This window comes from Syngnathoides biaculeatus, chromosome 16 (assembly GCF_019802595.1).
Source record: "Syngnathoides biaculeatus isolate LvHL_M chromosome 16, ASM1980259v1, whole genome shotgun sequence".
Taxonomy (NCBI): Eukaryota; Metazoa; Chordata; class Actinopteri; order Syngnathiformes; family Syngnathidae; genus Syngnathoides; species Syngnathoides biaculeatus.
In genome coordinates, this window is record NC_084655.1 from 21,399,493 (window position 1) to 21,414,764 (window position 15,272).

The 15,272-nt window shown below is 41.4% G+C and overlaps 1 protein-coding gene across 7 annotated transcripts in view; it reads left to right on the top strand.

Moving 5' to 3' along the window:
- Positions 1–15,272, top strand: part of adgrl1a (adhesion G protein-coupled receptor L1a) — a 266,475-nt gene that overhangs the window by 15,913 nt on the left and 235,290 nt on the right. For 4 of the 7 annotated variants that reach the window (XM_061847083.1, XM_061847081.1, XM_061847091.1 and 1 more), the window contains exons 1-2: positions 1,154–1,291; positions 1,671–1,729. The gene's annotated coding sequence lies outside the window, so the exon portion shown is untranslated. Of the gene's footprint in view, positions 1–1,153; positions 1,292–1,670; positions 1,730–15,272 lie in introns of those variants that run through there. The other 3 variants (XM_061847086.1, XM_061847084.1, XM_061847087.1) reach the window with 1 other exon arrangement.

Genomic DNA, 15,272 nt, shown 5'->3' on the forward strand with positions numbered 1-15,272 from the left:
GAGGATAAAAAATGTATGACTTTGAGTATTGTTTTTATTCGGTCTTCATGTGTTGCTCTCCTGTTTGTATTCTAATACACTGTAATTAGATCAACTTTCATTGATGATGATTGACTGTAGCTTTCATTCACAATCAATCATTGGCATATGCAGAAAATTTTTGTAACATGTACATTTTGCAAATCCCGACTGTTTGATGCAGCGTTTGAGTCAGTTTGAGCCTGCGTAGAATGTAAAACTGCACCCAAGCAACCATTCAAAGGCTTATCCTGTTATCTCACCACCTTCTTCCTGCGCATACAAAAAGATGGCGCGCGCACAACATTTCGGACTATTTTGCGCCGGCCGTGCCTCGTTTCGGAGTTCTCAAACAATGAGGAGGGACGTCGGTGCAAACCCAGCTGTCTCAACAGCTTCCTGACAAACATTGGGCAGAAAAGGGGATCAGGACGGAGACGCAACGCCGTCTCGTCTCACGCCCGGCCTCTTCGGTCGCGCTTATTTTCAGACTGACTGCGCCGAAAGACATTTGCAATTGTCGTCACAAGGGAAATAATAACCGCATCGCGCCGAGTCGCACGCTCAGAGAACAGTAGGCCTCACTAAAAAAAAATAATAATAATAATAAAAAAATGGGCGCGTTTCTGACAGAGTTCCTATATCCTGCCACTGTTCTCGTTTAAAAAAAATGTGTGAGCCAGGAGACAGACTTTCACTGGAACTTCTAACTTCTCTTACCCCCACCCCCCACCCCCAGTTTCCGATCTTTATGGAAACTATGAAGCAAAAAGAAAAAAAAAACTGCTTTGAAATAAATCACTTCCTTTTATTGCCTTTAGTGAAGTGCTCTTTGCTTCTCTATCTATCTATCTATCTATCTATCTATCTATCTATCTATCTATCTATCTATCTATCTATCTATCTATCTATCTATCTATCTATCTATCTATCTATCTATCTATCTATCTATCTATCTATCTATCTATCTATCTATCTATCTATCTATCTATCTATCTATCTATCTATCTATCTATCTATCTATCTATCTATCTATCCAGAAGCCACCTTGACTTACTTTTATTTTGTCATCACGTTGAAGCTTTCTATTTGAGTTAGACCTCCGGTTTTTATTGTGAAAAGCCAGTGTGTTCTACTTCCCGTGTTCCTTTTGCCTGCACGGCGTGACACACGACAAGTTTAGCAAGCTCATCATTTAGTTTCTTTTTAAAAAGTTATTTCAGAGTCATTAAGTTTTGCCGTGTCATATTTTCTGTCGACAATCGTCGCGCGAGTACGTAAACTTTAATTTCGCGACATTTTGTGTTTGGATTGAGATATTTTAACGCTCGTAAGAAAGCGCCACGCTTGTTAAACTGGCTCTGGTTCAATTCGTGCCTTTTCCTAACATAAATGCTAACAATGTATTAATTGAACTGTAGGAATCAGTGTTTTTTTTTTTTAAGATAAAGATGAGGAAAATGTAACTTGAAAACTTGACAAGAGATAAATAAAGGCAGAACCTGCCAACCATTCTTGCCAGTATTTGTTGAGTCCAGAGTGATGTAGGCCAGATACATATGAAATACTTACATTTCATATTGCTGTTTAGTCTTATTTTCATGTCGTGTTTGATTGAAAAAGCAATAACTGATCGAAATGTGTTTTTCTAGCCCCAAAAGGCGAGCACCTGGATTGAGGACACTGATCTGACGGCCAGCGACTTCTTCCGGTAGGTTGCCGTTCAACATCGTTCAGCTCTTTGCCAGTTTGATTTATCGAATATGACTCATATTTCCAACAATGTCAAATTGCAAAGTCAACTGAAATGAAGAAAAAAAAAACCCAAACCCATCAGTAACGAGATGTCATCTATATGGCGTGATTTGACCGAGTACAAGTGCTTGATTTAAGTACTGTGTACCAAAACTTGGCGGTATTTTTCAATTATGAAGGAAATTGGCTTTGTTGTTTACAAAAATTGTTCCAAAGCAGGAACTTTTTCTATTAAGCTGAGTCATACCTTGGTTGCAGCTATCAAATACATTTTTAGAATTCATTCCCCAAATGTATCCCATTGATTAATCAAATAGTCAGATAAAGATTGATTTAATAAGATAAAATGTTCACATGAAATGCAGCTATTCATTTTGTCCACTTGGGGACGCCACCCTCACACTGTCCACTCTAGTGTCTGGGACTTTGAATGTGTGTGGCTTTAAAAGCCATGTTCCTGTCTGGTGAGTAACGTGTGTGTCAGCAAATGAGAGCGCAGTCGGCTTTCCGCTCAATTATGACAATTTTCTCTTCCTTGCAGTCACAGATGTTTCTAACAAATTATCCTTTGGTTTGGGGTGTGTTAAATCCATTTTGATATTAGCATACATCGTATAGAGTACATAGAATCCCAATTTTATTTATGACCCTGTGTATTTTTTTTATATTTTGCGGGTGTTTGGGTGCCCCCAAAAAAAATTTCAATGGATGTGGAGGCAAAACATGTCTGCCTTGGAACAAGGCCGCGTTGTGTTACCTTTTTACAATATGTGAAAAATGATATTTCCTTCATTTTCTCAAGAATAAATTGCCCTCGTAGAGCACAGCACGGCGAATGTGCTGATTTAGCTTGTCCACTCTCATACATTCAAGATGAACTTTTTTTAAAAAATGTATATAATGTGCAGAACTAAAATTGGAGTACTCTTTTTTTTTTTGTTTGTTTTAATTTTTAAAATTGTTTTTCTCGGACTGTATGACTGTACTTCGTATTCTACGTAATATTAAGTGTACTGTCAAGGATTAATAAACAGACTTATATACAAATTATACCAATTTTTTAGACAATCTATAATTAGAATCAAGTCAACAAAACAAACAATACTTTTTCTAAATGCGATTAAAGTCCACCTTTTTCTCTCTCTTTTTTTTTTTTTTTTTTTTTTAGTGGTGTGATACTTTGAATTTTTGCTGGTGTGATTGCAGTTTAACCCTCTCTGGACCAAATAAAATTTTGCAGAGAGAAAAATCAGATCCTTTCAGAAAATGATACTCTGGGCTTAAAATTTTCGATGATATTAAACCTGTTAAAGGTTAATCACGTATTGTTCCCATAAAATCTACAGGTTTGAACTCTGAACTCATTTTGCTCAAGAAAACACACAGAAAATATTTCCACATTTGGTCACAGAGACAGCGAGAGCCCCAGCTAGTGGACAAATATGGTTATATACGGTCACCCTCCCAACTCTCGGCACTTCATGTTGCAGTATACATGCACACAGAATATATAAGTTTCGATGCATGTATGGTTTACTATATATTATATTATACATTTGGTTATTTTCTTTTTCAGACAAGGAGCAAATTCCAGGCTGGTTTGGACACGTTTTGTATGCACCTCGTGTAAATTTTTGTTGCCGGGCCGACTTAAAAGGAATTTGTAGTGTACAGTATTTCCAGCCCTGAGAAAAAAATATTCTCATCATCAGGAACAACAAGCTGGAATTGAAGGTGGAAGCACCGGCTCGGCAAATTCAGCATTATATTTTTATTTTTTTACATTTTTAATAAAAGTCCACAAAATGCTGACCCGAACGTTCTGAACACGATGTACCGGTCCGCATGCAGCGTAAGCCAGTAGGCGGCTTAAGGCAAAATGATTGAATATGTTTTATGTTTGCAGAAAAAAAAAAATAGTTGCATTGCGTGGGTCTGCTGGGACTCTGAATATATTTTTAGATATTTTAAAGTGTGCTACATTTGGTCATGTTGGATTCAATTAAAAGATTGTGCAGAGCGGATGAATGGATGGAGGTTATTCATTTAGTCATGAATAACTCCTCAAGGGCTGAATTTTTTCTTTTTTTACACCGAAGAACTGAAAGATCAAAGCTTGTACTGTCTCTGTAAATGTCATACAAATGATCAATAATGCTTAGGCTTTATTGGGGCCGATCAGTGAGTTGAGAAAAAAAAAACGATAACCGATCTTTGAGCCGAGTAAATCAGTAAGATGGAGTTTACGTAATCATGAATAATGTATTTTTGTTCTTTTTCATCCATTTATGCCACTGAGCCATAGCGACAGACAGAACAAGTTAATGGTCTTCTACAGGATGGCAATAATTAGATACAGCAATTAATGTATCTAGATTTGAAAGTACCAGGATGTTTCTTGGGCCCAAAAAAGTTGGAATTCACTGCTCTGGTCAATATCTCGTGTTCAACAGGACGGCAGCATGTTTACAAACAACCACGAGTGCTAGCACTAGCTTGCTAGGCTCGGGAATGTTTTGTTGATGGTTTGCGAGCAATATCGTAGGTAAGGATACAATTGCCAAAATGATGATTGCATATTTTAGAATGTCCACAGTTTGACCAGTTCAAAAGTGTTTATTTCAGTTTCCATCATTTCCTACACGATCCAGTAAGGGATTGTGTTTGACTTTAGAGGTATTGAAAAAAAAAAAAAATTAAGTGGCAAGTTGGTGGCACGTATAACGGAGGGCATCTCTCCGAACACGGATCCACGGTCATGGCTGGGATTAGGTATTCAGTTTAAAATCTCCCCCTAACCAAACTTTTTACATGACTTGCTTCTGCTCGGTCCCTGCGGTGCTCAAAGGCTCTGTGAGGAAATAAGTGGGAAAGTTCTGCTCTGCTCGAGCTTTCATCCACACGGAGAACTTCTCCTCGCCTTGGGCTATGAGGCCAAACCACCCCCTGCCACCCTTCATGACGGAGGAAATGTAGGAACCAGAAAGTCAGAGCAGTCGGCTTTGTAGACCCCTTAAGAGTAAAGCAGGCAGGCTGAGCAGAGCAGGTGTCCGGCATGAGAGCTACCAGGGGCGAGCTACTCAAATTTCAAGACTAATTTATAAGATACGGTATGTACAAGTGCCCCATTTTACAAGTTTTTGTCCGCAACATTAGTCAGACTTGTCCAGCTACGTGACTACCATTTTGGGAGAATTTTTGAATTTTATTTTGATTGACACAAAAGTGAAAGTGTCATACAGGACTGTCATGTTAAAAAAAGAAACGTTTATCAGATGATATGTTTTGATATGTACACTCAGAATTTTTGGGCCGATCGGCGAGTTTGAAAAAACGATAGTCGTCCACCGATCCGATCACAAGTTGGACCAATGAGTGATTTAAATGACCTGTTCATTTACTGAATATACTTGTGTGCCTAATTGTTCACAAAATATATATTTATTATTTTTATTTATCCACTTTTTGTGACATTTTTGTTTGTTGGTGTGCCGTGAGATCCTTGAATTGTAAAGTATGTGCCTTGGAGTTCTCTGCTATGGTCAGATCACCTGTTCAAAAAAAAACCAGTGGGATGTTTACACGCAACCACGAGTGCTAGCACTAGCTTGGTATGCTACGTTACGTTTTGTTGCTTGGTTGCCAGCCGTATCGTATTAAAAGTACGTGAGCATACCTCAAGGAAACCTTACGCGGACGTCCTCCCCTGTCCTGAGCACCTTGTGGCCACCATTTTCGTCTTACAATACAGTCGCTGTGAAAAACCTTTCCAGAGGTTCGACACCCCTTGTGTCAGCTTCTGCAGCTGTTCCTCATGTTGCGAGCAGTGATTGTATTCCCTTTTATCGCTTGATCGTAACAATCCCCACTCGAGCGGTCACCGCCCAAATGCCAGGCCTCTGTAATGTGCACCTCGCAAGTTTATGGCGGCGCATTAAATTTGCACAAATATTTCACAATGTTCTGTTTACTAACGAGACCTTCGGGCTATTAGTGGCATTAATCTAATAAAACGAAAAAAAAATCTATAAGAGTCATTATTTTTGAAGGGTGGCATAATAAAAGACATTATTTATATTCTCACCAAATGTCGTACGTATTCGCCACATCTATTGACTTTTAAAATTGACTACAAAACGAGGGGCACAAAACACTACAAATGAATAGCTGTTGTTAAATGTTTTCACGATTGCATTCATATCATTTTGGACGGTAAAGGCGATATTTAAAGACGCGGCGAAGCGCCCACAGCGCCGTCACTTCCCACGTGGCAACGCGATGATCCCTGCCCTAATGTGGATTCCAGAAAGCCCATTTGTCTAAAAGCGAGCCCCTCCGGACTCGTTTCAACGCCACTAAGTTAATAAACACAGACTGATGTACTTCATATTGTTTTGAAAGACACTTGAAATTGATTGCCGTCATTTGTAAGCGTGTAGAGAATAAATGTTATGCGGGTGTGATTTAGTTTGGAGGTGCAGGAATGATCACAAAATGTCTGCGTGGCTCCCGGGATAAATGAAATCTCTTTGACTCGATATCTTTGGGATCGTTATTTAGCAATTATTTAGCATTATTTTACATATATTTTGCATCCGTGAGTGCCAGGGAGCACAACAGTACAGCAGCCACACGTCTTTCCCGATGTCCACGTGTCCGTTGGTTAAAAGGTTTCACTTACTGAGAACTCAAGCGGGCTGACTACATTTTTGTCATTTTACAGAAGTGGAGTTTAAAATTTAATAGCTGCAATCACATCTGGAGGATTTCCATTTCTGTGATTTATATGGCAGTGATTACCTCTTCAAGATACTTTTGATTTGGCGCAAATTGTTTTCCCTCACCTTTTAGTTCATTCCCAACATCCCTCAAAGCTATCGATGCTTCATGAAAAATGATAACGTTCACTGACACAAATATGCAGGTGCACTGACACTCACATTAAAGCAATATTTACTTTCTGAGCCTCACATTCTGGGATTTTTTTTTGTGGGACGCGAAAACTGGGATTGAGAGTTGGTTCAGTACTTGTGCTGTTGAATTAGGAAAAGTGCTAGCATGTCAAAATTTGAACTTTCCCTGAATTTAGAAATATATGCTTCTGAAAGCTATGCCGTTTCTCTATTCATCTCGTCTTTTAACTTGAAAATGATAAAAATGGGGCTAGCCCATGCACTCGAGAGGTCATTGGCTCATATTATGTCAATGCAGTGCAACGTTTCCCTGCTCGTCTTTTGTGACCCCAACGTACCACAGACTTATAAGCGCTCATTTATTGTCGGTTTTCACTTCATATAGAGCTCGTGCACGTGACGTCACCATTTTCTCAGCGCCATATTGCCGGTCGAACACGGCCGCTCGACATTGCGGGAGGCGTTGAACCGTAGGAGAATATTTACAATACCCGAGACCTGTTGTGCTGTTGGTTGTCACAATAAACGAGACAGATATTCAAAGAGATCATTCTCTGGAATACCAGACCAGAAAATATCGATAGATTTCAACAATTTGACATGACGGATGGTGCCCAACCAAAATACACACACAGCTGTGTAGCGATCGCTTCATTTCAGGTAGGAATTATTCTCCTCAATCTCAAATTACCAAGAAGTATTTACTGTATGATGCCAAGTTGGCTCATTTGAGAACAATGTATGTAAAAAAAACAAAACAAACCAAAACATTCAGTCGCAGAGGTTTACAGAGGTTAAGTGTGGGCGCAATCGCTTCCATGTTCCAAGTTTTTTTCAATCATAATTAATGAATGAGAGTTTGTGTAAAACTCGGGGTCATTTATTGAAATATTAGTATTTGTATTGAATACTATCTGAAAAGATCGACGGATTCCGGCAAAGGTTAACGTGTGGCCGAACGCGCTTCCGCGTTCACGAGCCGTCAAAACCGTCACTATGTGAGATTTATTCCTGATTGAGAACAGACCCAGCAACAAAGTATTCGTATGCGTCCAGACTTTTCTACGCTTTCAAACTTTTCCCTTTAAATCTCGACAACTTACTCACCAGATCCATGTGTAGATCCAGTTGTCCAAGACAAGTGGAAGCGAATTAACAGTCCACTTTCTTATCGGCGAAAACATCGACTTCGGCATTAAATACGGGCCAAGTTTATCAAATTTTTCCACGTACCCTCGTTTATTTTCCCCTTCTAAATGTCTAACGGTATCGGACAAGACTCTGGGCGTCGTGCTATAAGACATATTTTCGTGTCGTCTCCAACCGACTTAGCATTGATTAATGCTTTGCGAGGCCGGCAATATGGCGAGGTAAACAAAAGTCACGTGATTTTCTGACGTAGGTCCACGAGCTCTATAGGCAAGTCCGAATTTAGATTTGCGCGCCTTTAGTATAGAATTATGTGGTGCTGGAACATGCACAAGAGTGGATTAAAAAAATGGGTCGGTTGTGTCAGGAAGGGCGTGCGGCGTAAAAGCTGCGCCAAATAAATCATGCGGGTGACTCGCACTTAACCCCTGGTGGGACAAACGGAAAGTCACAAAAACAGATGAGGTCACCTGGAAGAGATGCATTGTGGTTAAGTGCAAGACGCCCCCATAACCACATTTTGACGCTTTATTTATTAGTTATTTCCACAGTGTAGGGAGGATTTATGCCTGCGAGTGGTGCCATTTCGTGTTTGTTTTTTTTTTGAAGGTTTGTACAGTAGGTGTGTAGTATCTATGGTAAATATCATCAACCTGTCTATCATTGTATGCTAGCTTTTGGCTGGAGGACTTGTATGTTAAGATTGAACATTCCAGTGTTAAGACATACAATGTTTAATCCTCTTTTATGGGTCAGTTTTACAGTGAAATGGAACTGAGGGTGACAAATAAACAGCTCGACGCAAGCATGCTTTGTCTCTTATTGGGTAAAAGTACGTTTTAGGAAATTGTGTTGAAAGTGTGTGGGAAGAGAGAACCAGTTTTTAGTTACTCTATATTGCAGGTCGGTGATATATATCCACGGCGATAAAGGGGGGGGGGGGGGTTCACTGTATCCTTCCTTGCATCCCTTTCACCAACCTGCTTTTATGCCTTTCTTTGAAATTAAATCTCCGCTTCCACCTCAGACTCGTTTTTTTTCCTTTTTCTTTCCTGACCTGCTCGCTTTGTGACAACCTACACTTCTGCCTTCCTTCAATCCACCTGAAAAGTACCTTTCTCCCTTCGTTTCTTTTGTACCTGGCTAATGCAACTTCAGATTGCACCGACTCTGTTCTTTACTCAAATTATTTCCCATTATTTAAGGTTCCTGTACAAAAAAAAAAATGTTCATTTCCCCTTTGTACCTAAAGTTATCATCAGTGGTATCACGTTAGACGCTAACAAAACAGCAGGACTGATGCGAATGCGTAATGAGCTACCATGGTAATAAAAATTATGGCTGGGATTTCAAAAAGATCCTTTCTAGGGACCCAAGGACGGTTAACAACAACTCACGGGGGTCATTAAAATGTTTAGTATGCGAGTCATGGCATGTTCACAGAGGAGTCGCTGGCGTTGGCCACCTGCTGAACGTTCTCAAAGTTACGAACTGACATGAAGAATGGCTGAAACAATTATGTGAGACTCGTTGTCAGATTACGCAAAACCCACCCTGGAGTTACATTCAATCGGTGTTTACTTTATAGATTATGAAAAATAGGCATCACGGTGGATCAGCTGGAAAGCGTTAGCCTCACAGTTCTGAGGTCCCGGGGTCAATCCCGGCTCTGCCTGTGTGGCGTTTGCATGTTCTTCCCGTGCCTGCGTGGGTTTTCTCCGGGCACTCCGGTTTCCTCCCATCTCCCAAAAACATGCAACATTAAATGGACACTCTAAATTGCCCCTCGGTGTGATTGTGATTGCGACTGTTGTCTGTCTCTATGCGCCCTGTGATTGCCTGCCAACCAGTTCACGGTGTACTCCGCCTCCTGCCCGTTGACAGCCGGGATAGGCTGCAAACACTCCCACGACCCTTGTGAGGATAAGCGGCTATGAAGATGGATGGATGGATGGATTATGAAAAAGAACAGTTACAGTGTGAACTACACTGTCATCTGTGTCTTCCTAAAAATGGCCACATTTCATCTTACAAGAAACAAACAAAAACAACGTTGCTCTTTTCCTCCTCATCAAGACCATTTCTCGTGGGTGAATTCGACTCATTTTCTGCTTTTCTAATGATTACATTTTTGTTTTAGTTGCCGCGACATGCTCGAAGGTTACTCAACAGTTACTCAGAGTAGTTTTCAACTCTACCCACTTCTGACTGTACCTTATGTTGAGTCGCTACCCGTTAAAAGCTGATCAGTTTCCACCTCTGCCAAAAGCGATTCAGAACTTTCTCTGCATAATTCTCAGATGTTTACTTGTTTTAAAATGATTTTTAACCTGCCGCATGCTGTTGGACAGTTTTAATTTAAAAAAGTGCTGTACGCACAAAATACATTTTCCAAGCGTACGTATGCTGCGTGAGGCCTGTCATAGATGGTCTCCACCAGCAGGATGCACTGCGGCCCCTTCGCACATCAAATCCAGAATTATCAAGATGGTGTTTTCTAGTGGCACTGAGGGGAATAGTGTGCAAGATGGAGAAAATGAACACCATTCTTCACATAAATGAATATCTGCACTCAAATTAGAGTTTGGAGAAATGATAGCGATTATCTTGTTGCTTATTGCTTAATTGAAGTCATCTTCTAATTAGCTCAGCGGCTATTATTGTCATCCCACCTACCAACATTTTCACATTCCTAAATCCTCCATAATATAATTTTTTTTGCCCCTAGAAAGACATTTAGAAGTATCTGCAATGGGAAGAATTCCAATCTGTATCCTCATGTCTCAGCTTCACTCACCGTGACCCTGTTTTTTATTTTTACCCCGCTGAACATTCATTTAGCTAAGAGCTAAATCTCTGAATTAATGTCTTTCCTTTCTCTCTCTCTCTCTTTTTTTCTTTCTGGGTACACGCCTCCTTCCTCATTACATGCCATCTTAGTCATATTACCTTTTTCCCACAAAGCTAAATTAAGTTCACTTGGTTAAAGCTGCAGCACATAATTCTGCTGGTTGGATAACCGAATAAATGTTGAATGATAAAATTGCCTCAGCTGGGAGAATAATGTGACATTATAGCAGCATAACTCAGTGTTGAGTTTATGAGTTCAAGAAAAAAAAAAAAAAAGCACACTGTAGATAGAGAACGACAGTGGTGGATAATCCAGTATTTTGTGTGGTTGTATATGAGAAACCACAGCAAGCTTTGTCTGCTTTTTTGATATTTTAAAAGGTAATAGCTCACCCAACTAAAAACCAAGTTCACTTTTGTTACTAAATACTTGAATCCCGTGAACTTGTGATTCTATTACTCATCACTTGACCTTTTTTTTTTTTTTTTTTTGGGTAGTAGTGAATGCGCTCTTGAGGATCCAAGGCCTAACTGAAAATTGTTGGAGTGCCATTTTGTATTTCCTCGTACACGTTTTTTTTTTTTTTTTTGCGAGTTCAAATCCTGTTTTCCTGGTTCGTAGCCGATAAACCGCCACTTAGATATTTTGTCAGAATGTTCCATTCATGCCGAAAAATCCTTGATCTTCAAAAGGAAATCAGTTGGCGCAGTGTCAAAGTGTTGCTAGGCGAGTTTTCGGGATAGTTAGCTAGCTAGTTTTTCTCACTACAATGGAACTGCTTAGGGTGAAAACTATCCATGGCACATCTGCCTTACAGTTCTGAGTTTAGGGGACTGGATATTGTCTCCGGCGTTCCTCTGGCGGTTCCATGTTCTTCCTGTGCTTGGGTGCAGCCCGGTGTGACGGTCTGAGTGCTCCCCCGTGCTAAAAATTCTCCTTGTGATGAATGTGCGTGCGTTACTAACAGGGGAACTCTGGGTACGTAGCAGATCCTTATTGGGAAATGTCCCGGTCTCATAGTTCCCCTTCTTCTACATAGGGGGAGCTAACATTCGTCTTTTTGAGACGTCCATAGCGAACATGAGCACTCGGCGACAAATTGACGGGGATGTTTAAGACTGGCCGGAAGGTTACAAAATATACGTGCATGCGCATTAATCACAAAGAGGCTTTGCAGCACCGGGAACGCTCAGACCGTCTCACCGGTCCAAGTTTGATTTGGAAAAGAATCAGAGAACCCCCCTTTGCCGAATATCAACCTTCCCTCGCTTTGCTGAAATTTCAGTTCATTTGCGCCGAAAAAAAGTCAAAAACATCACACCTTGGAATAGTTTGTAACTGGATTGTCGGGGAAAAACAAGAACAAACGCACTCGCCGCACGATGAATTTGCTCAATCGTTTTCTACCAACAGCTGATCTTAACTCCCCCCCACCCGCAAAGATATTGACCTCATTGAAAAACAAAGACGTCTTACTTCCTTGACACTGAAAACCGCTCACCTGGCTTATTAGGAGAATCCTTATGACGTCTCCACAGTGCAGCGCAAATTCCAACCCTAATGAGGAAAATAGCTGTCGGAAATGGGTGAAAATATCACATCACTGTCCAAGCTCCGGGGTATTATTAAACCTTTATCCAGTGTATGTGTTATTTATATTCCGAAAATGAAAAATTGCAAAATGGACTTCAGTAGCGTATTGTAAATCGGTATTTGATGATCCTGACTAGTCATTTTAAGGCCCTCCCAAGCCCCCTACCTCAGAGTAAACCCTAAAAATGTGTCAGGCACTGTCTGGCCCCCTTTCCTGACGCTCTTTTTTTTTTTTTTTGCTCTTTCCTCCTCTTTTGAATTATTGAGTTTTTTCTCTCAAGGAGAGCGGTTCCCCTCGTCGCACGAGTGGGCCGCTGTCAAAGCTGCTTCACCGCTCCTTCACCCATGTCTGCGGCAACCTCGACGTCGCCTCGTGACATTGACGGAGTCGCTCACACGCTCCCCCCCCACGCCCCCCCCCCCGTCTCGCTTGCTCCCCTCTCAATCTTATTCTAAGCCCCCCAACCTTGCTAACCCATTTTTTTTTCCCTTCACTTCTCCCATCCTCATTCCTCGGTTCTGTTTCTCTGTAATGTCACGGCCCATAGATGGATGTCATTGAGTTGATGAAGGAAGAAATGAGTCAAGGGAGGGAGTGGGTTTTGAAAGAGGGCGGCTGTGCGGTGGCAGAAGGTCTGACGCGCGGGGGCGTGGCTCGTGTGAAATGCGCCGCGCGTCGCCATTCAGACATTTTGCAGTTAGCGCGCCACCACTTGCAACGGAGGCCATTGAGCTCGGTGCTTGTGTGCGCGCGGGCTAATGGCATTCCATTACAATGCCCAAAGAGCCTCTTTTTGTGCAGACGCGTGCATTGTCGTGCTGTTATTATGCAACGCTATTATGTCACCTGGAACCTCCAGCGCATTGACTGGAAGGTAATATAGATTGGTGGAACAACATTGGCAGTTGTGCAGCTTCATTTTTTTCCTCATGGATGGTCAAATCATTGAGAAGGAAAAAGGAACAATGACACCTTTTTATAGTCTGCTCTGTTTTCCATCACTTGAGAGCAATGAAGCAAATTTGCGAGGAGTCAGCGTAATGGGCACTGGTGGCAGTACATGTAACCCTAAACCTCATCAAGGACATATTTTGGCTTGGCGCAATTACAACATCACAAACGTCGACGGAGGCTGACAATTAAAGGGGCACTGTCATGAAATGCATGATTTTTAGTATGTTATTAATTAAAAAACAGCAGCCGGTATGGACCCATGCCTTCTTTCACCACAAAACATGATTTTGACGTATATGGCTCAGACTTCCCGGCCTTGTCGACAAGGCCGAGCCGGCCGCCGACCTTGTTGACGAGGCCGGGCTGGCTCATCTCCGCCGCGGAAGTGGATCGGACAGGGAGGTGGTTTGGCCACGGCGTCATCGTCACTCTCGGGCGGCGTTTATCACCGCCGCGCGGAGGTGGATCAGGCGGTGAAGTGGTTTGGCCCTGATCCACATATCCTCTAAATATGGTTTGAAACAATAGGGTAATATTACCCCAGTAACTTCACTCGGTTGTGAGATGTTCTCTTCTTCGAAAAGAGCTTCCGTGGGGCCACAGTAGCCGTAGTAGGGGCCCCTGCGAATTTTCAATGGCGAATCTCCGGGGTGACGTCACGGGCAGGAAATGCAGCCAATATGGCGACCACTTGGATGTCGAATGACACTTCTGCAACTCTCCTTTCATATTTATTTTTTCATATAGACATTGAAGTGAATAATGTTATGTGTATTTTTCATTACAATATCAATTTTAAAATGTTTATAGGTTGACACTTGACCTTTAAATACAGTAATTTTTCACGCCTCATCTCCTTTTCTCGCTTTTGTCGCTACGCGACATCGATCCAATCAGCAGCAAAGCGCAGAAGGCAAACTTTAAAACAAGAATCACCATTAACAAAAACAACAGTCACCATCTCCGCACCCTCTCGCCACACCTTTTTAGGGAGTGAAGGTGTCGATGCAAAAGCACTTTGGACTTGAAAATTGTGTTGCGAGTTGTGGTTTGAGCAAGAGGCAGATGTGTGCTCAGCCACGACGACGATGCATCCCACGGGGAGTCCTTTGGGAAATCCTCCCACTGCTTTTCAAACTGACGAGCAAACGCGTAAAGTGCAATGAAACATGGATAGTGACAACTACTTGTTTCTTTCGTTCAGTCGACACCATGTCAGTCACTGTGATTTGCGCGCCATCGCACTCACAAATCTGCACAGTCGAGCACGAAAAATCACGCCCGTAAAATTTGTTACGAGTCGAAATACAAGACATCGCATATTTGGGTAGTCTTGACCAATGTTCCCTCGAAGCTGCGCCACTACGCAATTGCGCACTTGTCGAACACACTCAGTGCACATGAAAACCGATCCAGCGCAGTGAACCACTGCCTACTTCAACTTCCTAGTTTACCTGATGCCCCCCGCCGCTCTTAAAGGGGTACACTCATAATTACAAACAGAACACACACCCGTAACTTTACATCTGCGGGCATGACTGACCACACCCGTACATTTTTCAAATGTGAGTGACTGCCATATGGAGTAAAGCTTTTGACCCGAGGTATGTGGTTCCAAGTTGCAAATTATTGGCAAAGACACTCAACCTCCCATATACAACTCTAAATGACAAAATAACGAAAGTTGGAAGCCTCCATCCAAGTCGAAATCATTTTTTTTTTAGTTTTAATGTATATTTTTTAACAAACTTTATGCAGTGGCGTCAGTGGGGTTACAACTACATACATGGACATAATCTAAATTAACTCCAAATGGGATTGGGCATAAACAAAGGTTAAATATTTTGAAATGTTTCATTTTTTTTTTAAAGCAAATTCTCCAAGGCATCTCACATTCATATGACTAAAAAAGAAAAAAAAAGGAAAAATTTACTTTCACGTTATCTGTTAAGAAAAAACAACAACTTACGTTATTTGTGTTTAACATGACGCATGTTAATGCTCACCCCTCCACCCCAAAAAAAACCCAAAAGACATT